This window comes from Pristiophorus japonicus, unplaced genomic scaffold (genome assembly GCF_044704955.1).
Source record: "Pristiophorus japonicus isolate sPriJap1 unplaced genomic scaffold, sPriJap1.hap1 HAP1_SCAFFOLD_154, whole genome shotgun sequence".
Classification (NCBI taxonomy): Eukaryota; Metazoa; Chordata; class Chondrichthyes; family Pristiophoridae; genus Pristiophorus; species Pristiophorus japonicus.
Genome location: NW_027251217.1, coordinates 544,161 through 558,186, shown reverse-complemented (window position 1 = coordinate 558,186; position 14,026 = coordinate 544,161). Strand labels below are relative to the sequence as shown.

The window sequence follows — 14,026 nt, the reverse complement described above, 5'->3', positions numbered from 1 at the left end:
CGATGATACATCAATACATAACATCACACTTGTCCAACGGAAGGCAGGTAGGCACAGACAGTGCGTTAGTATGGTACATGTTATCTGGTACATTAACTAGTTATTGACTGGTAACGGATCCCTGATTTCCTTGTTAGCCCTTATCATTAATTGTACTAGATATCCATTATTTTACACGAATAAAGTGGCCATTCAGCATTAAAAAATTAATTCTTGTTATAAATTCGCCATCTCACATTAACATCGCTCATTTTAGACTCGCTCTGCCTCACAGAAGTCCTTTGTGGGGACCACCTCATGGTAAGGCCCTTATTAGACTCACGGGTGCATTTCCTTTTTAAGGCGCCATCTTTGATGCAGGAGGATTCCACGAGGCTTCTCCTGGGGCGCCGCCATCTTTGATGCTCTGGACACGATGCCGCCGCCATCTTGCTCTGCGCCGCTCCGGATGCCCTCCACCGCCGCAGCCTCCGCTCCCCTCCGCTGCCACCTGACTTGCCGCCTCTCCTGCGGCCGTCGTGGCCTCTCCAGCGGCCGCACTTGCCGCGTCCCCCGCGCCCTCCGTAGCCCCCGACCTCCAGCTGCTGCCGCCGCCCGATACTAACAGCTCCTCGGCGGGGCTCTTCAGAACCGCCGGCCATCCTGGATCCCTCGCACCCCGCCGGCTCACTCCCCCCCGACACTAGGCCTGCCTCTGCAGGGCTGCTCGCCCGTGGGGGCTGAGGCTGCAGGATCTCTGTGTGAGGCCCGGGGCCTGGGACTTGCCTGTGGGTGGATTGAGGCTGCAGCTCCAGCTCGGTCGGCGCTGCTCTCTGGGGACCCGGGACACAGCAGCACCCCGGGGAGCAGCAGCCTGTCAAGTGATGAAGTCTTCCCAGCTCCCCCGGACCATCCCCATCCACCTCCGGCCGAGGAGCGTCGGCCCATCGCCTGGAACGACCCACAGAGGTAAACCGTTTGTCTCGTCCCCGTGGGATACCTGCACCATCGCTCTGCCGAGAACAGGTATTAGTTCCCTGGTGTAGGTACACAGCTTCGCCGTGACCGGGACCAGCTTGGGTCGTGCAGCTGGGTTAATCCACAGTTTATCAAAAGTTCTCCGACTCATCAACGACGGACCCGAGCCCGTGTCCACTTCCATACTCACTGGGACTCTGTTGATTTTTACTTCCCTTATCACTGGGGGTGAATGGTCAGTACACGTATACAGTCCCAACACCTCCTCTTCTTCTGCCTGCTCCTTGGTGAACAGTGGATCATCCCCCATCTCCTCAGCCACATGGTGAGTCCGATTTCTTTTACACATACGCTGAAGGTGGCCTTTCAGGTGGCAGGTATTGCACGTGTACTCCGCAAACCTGCACCAGTGAGCCCCATGGCTTCCTCCACAACGCCAGCATGGTGCTGCTTGATTGGCCCCCCTCAGCGGACTCTGAGTTCCAGGATCCCGAGGTCCGTGCTCTCTGCCCCGGGCAGAGCCTCGTTCTGCAGTTTTGTCTGTGGTGGGCGCTATCCTGTGGACAGTGCCTGCCGGGTTCGAGACTGTGTGGATTATTTGCTTGGTGCTGCAAGTCGAGGTCATATGTGCCCGGCTGATGGTGATGGCCTTTGTCAGAGTGACTGTGGGTTCCGTGGCTAACAGCTTGTGAAGGAGGCCCTCGTGACCAATCCCCATAACGAAAACGTCCCGTAACGCCTCGTCAAGGTGTGCGCCAAAATCACACGGCGCCGCGAGTCTCCTGAGGTCCGCGGCATATTTGGTGATATCCTGGCCCTCGGGTCTGCAGTGATGGTAAAATTTGTATCTGGCCGTGAGGATGCTCCTTCGGTTTCAACTGGTCACGAATGAGTTCAGTCAGCTCCTCGTATGACTTGTCCCTGGCGCTCCCGGGTGCCAGCAAATCCCTGACGAGACAGTAAACCTCATCTCCACAACTGGAGAGCAATATCGCCTTACGCTTATCTCTCATTGTGTCCCTGTCCTCCGTCAGGTCGTTTGCTGTGAAGTAGTACTCGAGCCTTTCTGTGAAGGCCTCCCAATCATTGCCCACGGTAAAACCCTTTAGCGAGCCCAGAGTAGCCATGGTTGCGTGGAGTTCGTCCACTTCCTAGTCGCCAATGTGGTGTTTTTTTTATTTCAAAATATACTTTATTCACAAAAAAATACCTATGTGGTGTGTGTAGCACACAATGTGGTGTATGTAGCACACAAATCACCGACTCCACACGGTCTGGTGTAAATCTAACTGCTGTGACCTTCGTCCTTTATTGTTCAGCTCCAGAGTGACTCTCAGGTGTGGTGGTCAGCCTTATATAGCACCTGTTGCAGGCACTTCCAGGTTTCCCACCACAGCGCCCTCTGTGGTGTAGCATTGTGCTTACATTACACTGAAGGTACTGGGATGATACACACATCATTACATAACACTGATCATGTTATGATTTGCGAAGTGCCCTGTTATCATTTCTTTTACAAAGGGTTCCAGCATTTTCCCGAGGACTGATGTCAGGCTAACTGGCTCTATCTCGCTCTGTTCCTCTCTCCCATGATTTGCTGCTAATAAATTTCCCCTCGCTACACTGCACAACCTACCTTTTCCGACCTGGATACTTTGCTGTGCTCCCACCCTGTGTGTCCCCAGATTGGGTTTAGAAAGTATGGTCACCCTAATTTAATCTGGTGATATGTGGACACTCAGCAGTTGGGGGCCTGAGCATTGTCCACACTGACAGGCAGTGAGCTATTGGCTCCTGTTCAGGGACAATTCATCACTGGAACATTCTCCCACCTTGTTCAAGGACAGCAGACAGGACGGCAACTGGTGACGGGCCAGTTCCGTTTCACAGGCAAATATGAAGGCCAACATCCCATTCGCCTTCCTGATTACCTGCTGCATCTGCAAACTAACTTTTTGGGATTCATGGACTAAGGTTTGGCAGATGGAATACAATGTCGGAAAGTGTGAGGTCATCCACCTTGGGGGAAAAAAAACAGTAAAAGGGAATATTATTTGAATGGGGAGAAATTACAACATGCTGAGGTGCAGAGGGACCTGGGGGTCCTTGTGCATGAATCCCAAAAAGTTAGTTTGCAGGTGCAGCAGGTAATCAGGAAGGTGAATGGAATGTTGGCCTTCATTGCAAGAGGGATGGAGTACAAAAGCAGGGAGGTCCTGCTGCAACTGTACAGGGTATTGGTGAGGCCGCACCTGGAGTACTGCGTGCAGTTTTGGTCACCTTACTTAAGGAAGGATATACTGGCTTTAGAGGGGGTACAGAGACGATTCACTAGGCTGATTCCGGAGATGAGGGGGTTACCTTATGATGATAGTTTGAGTAGACTGGGTCTTTACTCGTTGGAGTTCAGAAGGATGAGGGGGTGATCTTACAGAAACATTTAAAATAATGAAAGGGAGAGACAAGATAGAGGCAGAGAGGTTGTTTCCACTGGTCGGGGAGACGAGAACTAGGGGGCACAGCCTCAAAATACGGGGGAGCCAATTTAAAACCGAGTTGAGAAGGAATTTTTTCTCCCAGAAGGTTGTGAATCTGTGGAATTCTCTGCCCAAGGAAGCAGTTGAGGCTAGCTCATTGAATGTATTCAAATCACAGATAGATAGATTTTTAACCAATAAGGGAATTAAGGGTTACGGGGAGAGGGCGGGTAAGTGGAGCTGAGTCCACGGCCAGATCAGCCATGATCTTGTTGAATGGCAGAGCAGGCTCGAGGGGCTAGATGGCCGACTCCTGTTCCTAATTCTTATTACCTTTACTTACTGAGAGATTTCTGTATCGGGTTCAATCGTTCTAAGGTAAGAAATACAAAACAGGAACTGTTTCCGGGTTCTAAAGATTCAACACTAAGAACAAATGATAACGTTGCTAAATATGGGGAGGTTGCACACTGAATAACAGGAAGAAGAGGTAACATCTGTTACACCCAGAATTGACTTTTCCAACACACTCCTGGCTGGCCTCCCACATTCTACTCACAGCTCACTCAGTCTCACCTTTATCTCCCTCCCCCTGCTGGTATGTCCCGGTATCACAGCTCACTCAGTCTCACCTTTATCTCACTCCCCCTGCTGGTATCTCCCAGTATCACAGCTCACTCAGTCTCACCTTTATCTCCCTTCCCCTGCTGGTATCTCCCGGTATCACAGCTCACTCAGTCTCACCTTTATCTCACTCCCCCTGCTGGTATTTCCCGGTATCACAGCTCACTCAGTCTCACCTTTATCTCCCTCCCCCTGCTGGTATCTCCCGGTATCACAGCTCACTCAGTCTCACCTTTATCTCCCTCCCCCTGCTGGTATGTCCCGGTATCACAGCTCACTCAGTCTCACCTTTATCTCACTCCCCCTGCTGGTATCTCCCGGTATCACAGCTCACTCAGTCTCACCTTTATCTCCCTCCCCCTGCTGGTATCTCCCGGTATCACAGCTCACTCAGTCTCACCATTATCTCCCTCCCCCTGCTGGTATCTCCCGGTATCAAAGCTCACTCAGTCTCACCTTTATCTCCCTCCCCCTGCTGGTATCTCCCGGTATCACAGCTCACTCAGTCTCACCTTTATCTCCCTCCCCCTGCTGGTATCTCCCGGTATCACAGCTCACTCAGTCTCACCTTTATCTCCCTCCCCCTGCTGGTATCTCCCGGTATCACAGCTCACTCAGTCTCACCTTTATCTCCCTCCCCCTGCTGGTATGTCCCGGTATCACAGCTCACTCAGTCTCACCTTTATCTCACTCCCCCTGCTGGTATCTCCCGGTATCACAGCTCACTCAATTTCACATTTATCTCCCTCCCCCTGCTGGTATCTCCCGGTATCACAGCTCACTCAGTCTCACCTTTATCTCCCTCCCCCTGCTGGTATCTCCCGGTATCACAGCTCACTCAGTCTCACCTTTATCTCCCTCCCCCTGCTGGTATCTCCCGGTATCACAGCTCACTCAGTCTCACCTTATCTCCCTCCACCTGCTGGTATCTCCCGGTATCACAGCTCACTCAGTCTCACCTTTATCTCATTCCCCCTGCTGGTATCTCCCGGTATCACAGCTCACTCAGTCTCACCTTTATCTCCCTCCCCCTGCTGGTATCTCCCGGTATCACAGCTCACTCAGTCTCACCTTTATCTCCCTCCCCCTGCTGGTATCTCCCGGTATCACAGCTCACTCAGTCTCACCTTTATCTCACTCCCCCTGCTGGTATCTCCCGGTATCACAGCTCACTCAGTCTCACCATTATCTCCCTCCCCCTGCTGGTATCTCCCGGTATCAAAGCTCACTCAGTCTCACCTTTATCTCCCTCCCCCTGCTGGTATCTCCCGGTATCAAAGCTCACTCAGTCTCACCTTTATCTCCCTCCCCCTGCTGCTATCTCCCGGTATCACAGCTCACTCAGTCTCACCTTTATCTCCCTCCCCCTGCTGGTATCTCCCGGTATCACAGCTCACTCAGTCTCACCTTTATCTCCCTCCCCCTGCTGGTATCTCCCGGTATCACAGCTCACTCAGTCTCACCTTTATCTCCCTTCCCCTGCTGGTATCTCCCGGTATCACAGCTCACTCACTCTCACCTTTATCTCCCTCCCCCTACTGGTATCTTCCGGTATCACAGCTCACTCCGTCTCACCTTTATCTCACTCGCTCTGCTGGTATCTCCCGGTATCACAGCTCACTCAGTCTCACCTTTATCTCCCTCCCCCTGCTGGTATCTCCCGGTATCACAGCTGACTCACTCTCACATTTATCTCACTCCCCCTGCTGGTATCTCCCAGTATCACAGCTCACTCAGTCTCACCTTTATCTCCCTCCCCCTGCTGGTATGTCCCGGTATCACAGCTCACTCACTCTCACCTTTATCTCACTCCCCCTTCTGGTATCTCCCTGTATCACAGCTCACTCTCACCTTTATCTCACTCCCCCTGCTGGTATCTCCCAGTATCACAGCTCACTCAGTCTCACCTTTATCTCACTCCACCTGCTGGTATCTCCTAGTATCACAGCTCACTCAGTCTCACCTTTATCTCCCTCCCCCTACTGGTATCTTCCGGTATCACAGCTCACTCCGTCTCACCTTTATCTCACTCGCTCTGCTGGTATCTCCCGGTATCACAGCTCACTCAGTCTCACCTTTATGTCCCTCCCCCTGCTGGTGTCTCCAGATATCACAGCTCACTCATTCTCACCTTTATCTCCCTCCACCTGCTGGTGTCTCCAGGTATCACAGCTCACTCAGTCTTACCTTTATCTCCCTCCACCTGCTGGTATCTCCCTGTATCACAGCTCACTCAGTCTCACCTTTATGTCCCTCCCCCTGCTGGTGTCTCCAGATATCACAGCTCACTCATTCTCACCTTTATCTCCCTCCACCTGCTGGTATCTCCCGGTATCACAGCTCACTCAGTCTCACCTTTATCTCTCTCCACCTGCTGGTATCTCTCGGGTATCACAGCCCGCTCAGTCTCACCTTTATCTCCCTCCCCCTGCTGGTAACACCCGGTATCACAGCTCACTCAGTCTCACCTTTATTTCCCTCCACCTGCTGGTGTCTCCAGGTATCACAGCTCACTCAGTCTCACCTTTATCGCACTCCCCCTGCTGGTATCTCCCAGTATCACAGCTCACTCAATTTCACATTTATCTCCCTCCCCCTGCTGGTATCTCCCAGTATCACAGCTCACTCAGTCTCACCTTTATCTCCCTCCCCCTGCTGGTATCTCCCGGTATCACAGCTCACTCAGTCTCACCTTTATCTCCCTCCCCCTGCTGGTATCTCCCGGTATCACAGCTCACTCAGTCTCACCTTTATCTCCCTCCCCCTGCTGGTATCTCCCGGTATCACAGCTCACTCAGTCTTACCTTTATCTCCCTCCCCCTGCTGGTATCTCCCGGTATCACAGCTCACTCAGTCTCACCTTTATCCCCCTCCCCCTGCTGGTATCTCCCGGTATCACAGCTCACTCAGTCTCACCTTTATCTCCCTCCCCCTGCTGGTATCTCCCGGTATCACAGCTCACTCAGTCTCACCTTTATCTCCCTCCCCCTGCTGGTATCTCCCGGTATCACAGCTCACTCAGTCTCACCTTTATCTCACTCCCCCTGCTGGTATCTCCCGGTATCACAGCTCATTCAGTCTCACCTTCATCTCACTCCCCATGCTGGTGTCTCCAGGTGTCACAGCTCACTCAGTCTCACCTTTATCTCACTCCCCCTGCTGGTATCTCCCGGTATCACAGCTCACTCAGTCTCACCTTTATCTCACTCCCCCTGCTGGTATCTCCCGGTATCACAGCTCATTCAGTCTCACCTTCATCTCACTCCCCATGCTGGTGTCTCCAGGTGTCACAGCTCACTCACTCTCACCTTTGTCTCACTCCCCCTGCTGGTATCTCCTGGTATCACAGCTCACTCACTCTCACCTTTATCTCACTCCCCCTGCTGGTGTCTCCAGGTATCACAGCTCACTCACTCTCACTGAGAATGCTCAGGGGATCCTAGAGCTAGTAGATCACAAGCGCAGAGCATTTCTGAGCCTGAAGCAACAACGCAACTCGGGAGCAGCAAAGCAGCATTACAGACGGCTCAAGGCTGAGGTCCAACAAAAACCCAGGACCTAAATAACAGGTGGTGGATGGAGAAAGCACAGGCCCAAGGCCCCACCACAATGCTGGCCAAGAACGGGGAAATACTCATCAAGGACACCGAGGCAGTCAGGGCCCGCTGGAAGGAGCACTCCAAAGATCTCCTCAATCGAGACTCTGCCTTTGACTCGAGTGTTCTCGACTCCATCCCGCAGCATGCTACTCGCCACCACCTCAGTGAAACCACAACCCTGCACGAGGTAGATAAAGCCATAAGACAGCTTAAGAACAACAAGGCTACAGGAGCGGATGGAATCCCTGCTGAGGCACTAAGGTACAGCAGAGAGGCACTGCTGGTGCGAATATATGACCTCATCTCGCTCATCTGGAGGAGGAGAGCATGCAGTGATCGTGACCATCTTTAAGAAAGGGGACAAGTCCGACTGCGGCAACTACAGAGGAATCTCCCTGCTATCAGCCACTGGGAAAGTTGTTGCTAGAATTCTCCTCAACCGTCTTCTCCCTGCAGCTGAGGAGCTCCTCCCGGAGTCGCAGTGCGGATTTCGTCCCCTACGGGCACAACGGACATGATTTTTGCAGCGCGACAGCTGAGGGAAAAATGCAGGGAACAGCACCAGCCCTTATACATGGCCTTCTTCGAGCTTACAAAGGCCTTTGACACTGTCAACCGCGAGGGTCTATGGAGCGCCCTCCTCCATTTCGGATGCCCCCAAAAGTTCATCACCATCCTCCGCCTGCTCCACGACGACATGCAGGCCGTGATCCTTATCAACGGATCCATCACAACCCTCTGGGAGAAGAAATTCCGTCTCAACTCGCTTTTAAATTGGCTCCCCCGTATTTTGAGGCTGTGCCCCCTAGTTCTAGTCTCCCCTTCCAGTGGAAACAACCTCTCTGCCTCTATCTTGTCTCTCCCTTTCATTATTTTAAATGTTTCTATAAGATCACCCCTCATCCTTCTGATCTCCAACGAGTAAAGACCCAGTCTACTCAATCTATCATCATAAGGTAACCCCCTCATCTCCGGAATCAGCCGAGTGAATCGTCTCTGTACCCCCTCCAAAGCCAGTATATCCTTCCTTAAGTAAGGTGACCAAAACTGCACGCAGTACTCCAGGTGCGTCCTCACCAATACCCTATACAGTTGCAGCAGGACCTCCCTGCTTTTGTACTCCATCCCTCTCGCAATGAAGGCCAACATTCCATTCGCCTTCCTGATTACCTGCTGCTCCTGCAAACTAACTTTTTGGGATTGGAAAAAAAAGGGCCTTGTAAATGTCTGGTGTGTCACCCAGGTAGGGTGGCACGGTTTAATGTCTTTTGTTTTTGCAGATAAACTCCAAAAAGAGTTTCATGTACAAGGACCCCCAGGTCCCTCTGCACCTCAGCATGTTATAATTTCTCCCCATTCAAATAATATTCCCTTTTACTGTTTTTTTTCCCCGAGGTGGATGTCCTTACACTTTCTGACATTGTATTCCATCTGCCAAACCTTCGCCCATTCGCTTAACCTATCCAGGCTTGTGATTTAATTTTAGTGATTTTTTTGTGTGTGAAGGAGTGCTTTTAGCAGCACTGTTGAATAAATCACCTGCTGAAATCACTGAGTGCAGCTTTTCGCTGCTCAACTTGCAGAACAGGTGCTGCATTGGTGCATGCAAATTAAGGAGTGTGTGTTTTGAGAAATAAGAGTGCTAATTCAACTTTGCAATGGAACAACGTCCACCAAGAACAAAGAATTTCTTGCATGAGGAAGTGGAGATATTAGTCAACATAATTGAGCAGAGATGACAGGAGCTAGATACCAGCAACAGAGGTCGCATAAAAGTGCCACCTAAAGAAATGAAGAAACACTGGAACCAAGTTGCAGAAGATTACTGCGCAGTGGTGCGTACCACGAGATCTGGAAGCCAGTGTAAAAAGAAATGGCACGACCTTGGTCTAGTAGTTAGTGTAAGTAATATTTTCCATTTTTAATGTAATCATAATTATAACGTGGCTATCTGTATGTCCCACCTTGCAGACTGACACACTCTGTAAAAAGTTATATTTTACTCTTTGCAGAAGAAATTGGCCCACAACAAAAGGGAAGCAACTCGAACAGGAGGAGACGTGCCCAATCTGCATCCACTGACACCCTTGGAACAGAGGGTAGCTGCTATGATGAGTCGTACATGGAGAAAAGCAATCAGTACAGCACAAGCTGGGCCCGCACGCGAGGAACAGGGTAAGTCCTGAAAATGCATCGTGGCCCTTCAAATCAACCTGCTGCCTGGCCTGCTATGTGTGAAAGTACTCATAACACCCATCCGGCCCCCTCCCTTGCTGTTAAACATTTGACTGTTCTGATATATTTTGCAGAACATGATGATGATGATGATGATGATGCCAACCCTGAGGATCCTGAACAAGAACCAGTACAACCAGATGCGGACGAACCAGACTGGATGATGGCAGCGATGACTCAAATGTCTGCAGGGGAGAGTTTCCAAATTAATGTTTATGAGCCCCCATCAAGGGGCATCAGAGTTTCAACCCCCAGCATAGGTTCTGGTTCCACCTTCTATGGTTTTGATTCCGATGCTGTGGGTCCCAGTGCTGCTGCTGGTATCTTGGAGCAGTTTACACCCATTCACCCACCATCCCAGCCCACGGCTCGCACTCGAGTGCTGTCGTCTGGAACACCAAGTGCCCCACCGTCCCAGCACGCGCCTCTCTCTCTAGTACTGTCGTCTGGAACACAGACCGTCCCACCATCCGAGCCCACGCCTCTCTCTCCAGTACTGCCGTCTGGAACACAGACCGTCCCACCATCCGAGCCCACGCCTCTCTCTCCAGTACTGTCGTCTGGAACACCAAGTGCCCCACCGTCCCAGCCCACGCCTCTCTCTCTAGTACTGCCGTCTGGAACACAGACCGTCCCACCATCCGAGCCCACGCCTCTCTCTCCAGTACTGCCGTCTGGAACAGAGCGTCCCAGCGTCCCAGCCCATGCCTCTCTCTCGAGTACTGCCGTCTGGAACACAGACCGTCCCAGCGTCCCAGCCCATGCCTCTCTCTCTAGTACTGCCGTCTGGAACACAGACCGTCCCACCGTCCCAGCCCATGCCTCTCTCTCTAGTACTGCCGTCTGGAACACAGACCGTCCCACCGTCCCAGCCCGCGCCTCTCTCTCTAGTACTGCCGTCTGGAACACAGACCGTCCCACCGTCCCAGCCCATGCCTCTCTCTCTAGTACTGCCGTCTGGAACACAGACCGTCCCACCATCCCAGCCCGTGCCTCTCTCTCTCTAGTACTGCCGTCTGGAACACAGACCATCCCACCGTCCCAGCCCATGCCTCTCTCTCTAGTACTGCCGTCTGGAACACAGACCATCCCACCGTCCCAGCGTCTCAGTCTCACCTTTATCTCGCTCCCCCTGCTGGTATCTCCCGGTATCAAAGCTCACTCAGTCTCACCTTTATCTCCCTCCCCCTGCTGGTATCTCCCGGTATCACAGCTCACTCAGTCTCACCTTTATCTCCCTCCCCCTGCTGGTGTCTCCAGATATCACAGCTCACTCATTCTCACCTTTATCTCCCTCCACCTGCTGGTGTCTCCAGGTATCACAGCTCACTCAGTCTCACCTTTATCGCACTCCCCCTGCTGGTATCTCCCAGTATCACAGCTCACTCAATTTCACATTTATCTCCCTCCCCCTGCTGGTATCTCCCAGTATCACAGCTCACTCAGTCTCACCTTTATCTCCCTCCCCCTGCTGGTATCTCCCGGTATCACAGCTCACTCAGTCTCACCTTTATCTCCCTCCCCCTGCTGGTATCTCCCGGTATCACAGCTCACTCAGTCTCACCTTTATCTCCCTCCCCCTGCTGGTATCTCCCGGTATCACAGCTCACTCAGTCTTACCTTTATCTCCCTCCCCCTGCTGGTATCTCCCGGTATCACAGCTCACTCAGTCTCACCTTTATCCCCCTCCCCCTGCTGGTATCTCCCGGTATCACAGCTCACTCAGTCTCACCTTTATCTCCCTCCCCCTGCTGGTATCTCCCGGTATCACAGCTCACTCAGTCTCACCTTTATCTCCCTCCCCCTGCTGGTATGTCCCGGTATCACAGCTCACTCAGTCTCACCTTTATCTCACTCCCCCTGCTGGTATCTCCCAGTATCACAGCTCACTCAATTTCACATTTATCTCCCTCCCCCTGCTGGTATCTCCCGGTATCACAGCTCACTCAGTCTCACCTTTATCTCCCTCCCCCTGCTGGTATCTCCCGGTATCACAGCTCACTCAGTCTCACCTTTATCTCACTCCCCCTGCTGGTATCTCCCGGTATCACAGCTGACTCACTCTCACATTTATCTCACTCCCCCTGCTGGTATCTCCCAGTATCACAGCTCACTCACTCTCACCTTTATCTCACTCCCCCTGCTGCTTTCTCCCAATATCACAGCTCACTCACTCTCACCTTTATCTCACTCCCCTTTCTGGTATCTCCCTGTATCACAGCTCACTCTCACCTTTATCTCACTCCCCCTGCTGGTATCTCCCAGTATCACAGCTCACTCAGTCTCACCTTTATCTCACTCCACCTGCTGGTATCTCCTAGTATCACAGCTCACTCAGTCTCACCTTTATCTCCCTCCCCCTACTGGTATCTTCCGGTATCACAGCTCACTCCGTCTCACCTTTATCTCACTCACTCTGCTGGTATCTCCCGGTATCACAGCTCACTCAGTCTCACCTTTATGTCCCTCCCCCTGCTGGTGTCTCCAGATATCACAGCTCACTCATTCTCACCTTTATCTCCCTCCACCTGCTGGTGTCTCCAGGTATCACAGCTCACTCAGTCTTACCTTTATCTCCCTCCACCTGCTGGTATCTCCCGGTATCAGCTCACTCAGTCTCACCTTTATCTCTCTCCACCTGCTGGTATCTCTCGGGTATCACAGCCCGCTCAGTCTCACCTTTATCTCCCTCCCCCTGCTGGTAACACCCGGTATCACAGCTCACTCAGTCTCACCTTTATTTCCCTCCACCTGCTGGTGTCTCCAGGTATCACAGCTCACTCAGTCTCACCTTTATCTCACTCCACCTGCTGGTATCTCCCGGTATCACAACTCACTCAATCTCACCTTTCTCTCACACCCCCTGTTGGTGTCTCCAGGTGTCACAGGTCACTCAGTCTCACCTTTATCTCACTCCACCTGCTGGTATCTCCCGGTATCACAGCTCACTCAGTCTCACCTTTATCTCACTCCACCTGCTGGTATCTCCCGGTATCACAGCTCACTCAGTCTCACCTTTATCTCACTCCCCATGCTGGTGTCTCCAGGTATCACAGCTCACTCAGTCTCACCTTTATCTCCCTCCCCCTGCTGGTATCTCCCGGTATCACAGCTCACTCAGTCTCACCTTTATCTTACTCCCCCTGCTGGTATCTCCCGGTATCACAGCTCACTCAGTCTCACCTTTATCTCACTCCCCCTGCTGGTATCTCCCGGTATCACAGCTCATTCAGTCTCACCTTCATCTCACTCCCATGCTGGTGTCTCCAGGTGTCACAGCTCACTCACTCTCACCTTTGTCTCACTCCCCCTGCTGGTATCTCCTGGTATCACAGCTCACTCACTCTCACCTTTATCTCACTCCCCCTGCTGGTATCTCCCGGTATCACAGCTCACTCAGTCTCACCTTTATCTCACTCCCCCTGCTGGTATCTCCCGGTATCACAGCTCATTCAGTCTCACCTTCATCTCACTCCCCATGCTGGTGTCTCCAGGTGTCACAGCTCACTCAGTCTCACCTTTATCTCACTCCCCCTGCTGGTATCTCCCGGTATCACAGCTCACTCAGTCTCACCTTTATCTCACTCCCCCTGCTGGTATCTCCCGGTATCACAGCTCATTCAGTCTCACCTTCATCTCACTCCCCATGCTGGTGTCTCCAGGTGTCACAGCTCACTCACTCTCACCTTTGTCTCACTCCCCCTGCTGGTATCTCCTGGTATCACAGCTCACTCACTCTCACCTTTATCTCACTCCCCCTGCTGGTGTCTCCAGGTATCACAGCTCACTCACTCTCACTGAGAATGCTCAGGGGATCCTAGAGCTAGTAGATCACAAGCGCAGAGCATTTCTGAGCCTGAAGCAACAACGCAACTCGGGAGCAGCAAAGCAGCATTACAGACGGCTCAAGGCTGAGGTCCAACAAAAACCCAGGACCTAAATAACAGGTGGTGGATGGAGAAAGCACAGGCCCAAGGCCCCACCACAATGCTGGCCAAGAACGGGGAAATACTCATCAAGGACACCGAGGCAGTCAGGGCCCGCTGGAAGGAGCACTCCAAAGATCTCCTCAATCGAGACTCTGCCTTTGACTCGAGTGTTCTCGACTCCATCCCGCAGCATGCTACTCGCCAC

At 52.3% G+C, this 14,026-nt stretch overlaps 1 protein-coding gene and 1 long non-coding RNA gene across 6 annotated transcripts in view; one reads left to right on the top strand and one right to left on the bottom strand.

Annotated features, from left to right (window-relative positions):
* Positions 1-14,026, bottom strand: part of LOC139242937 (uncharacterized) — a 596,540-nt gene that overhangs the window by 55,041 nt on the left and 527,473 nt on the right. The window lies entirely within an intron of this gene.
* LOC139242946 (uncharacterized) lies at positions 8,687-10,568 on the top strand. The gene is made up of 3 exons (XR_011589410.1): positions 8,687-9,558; positions 9,670-9,832; positions 9,967-10,568. It is a non-coding gene; the product is annotated as an uncharacterized lncRNA (long non-coding RNA).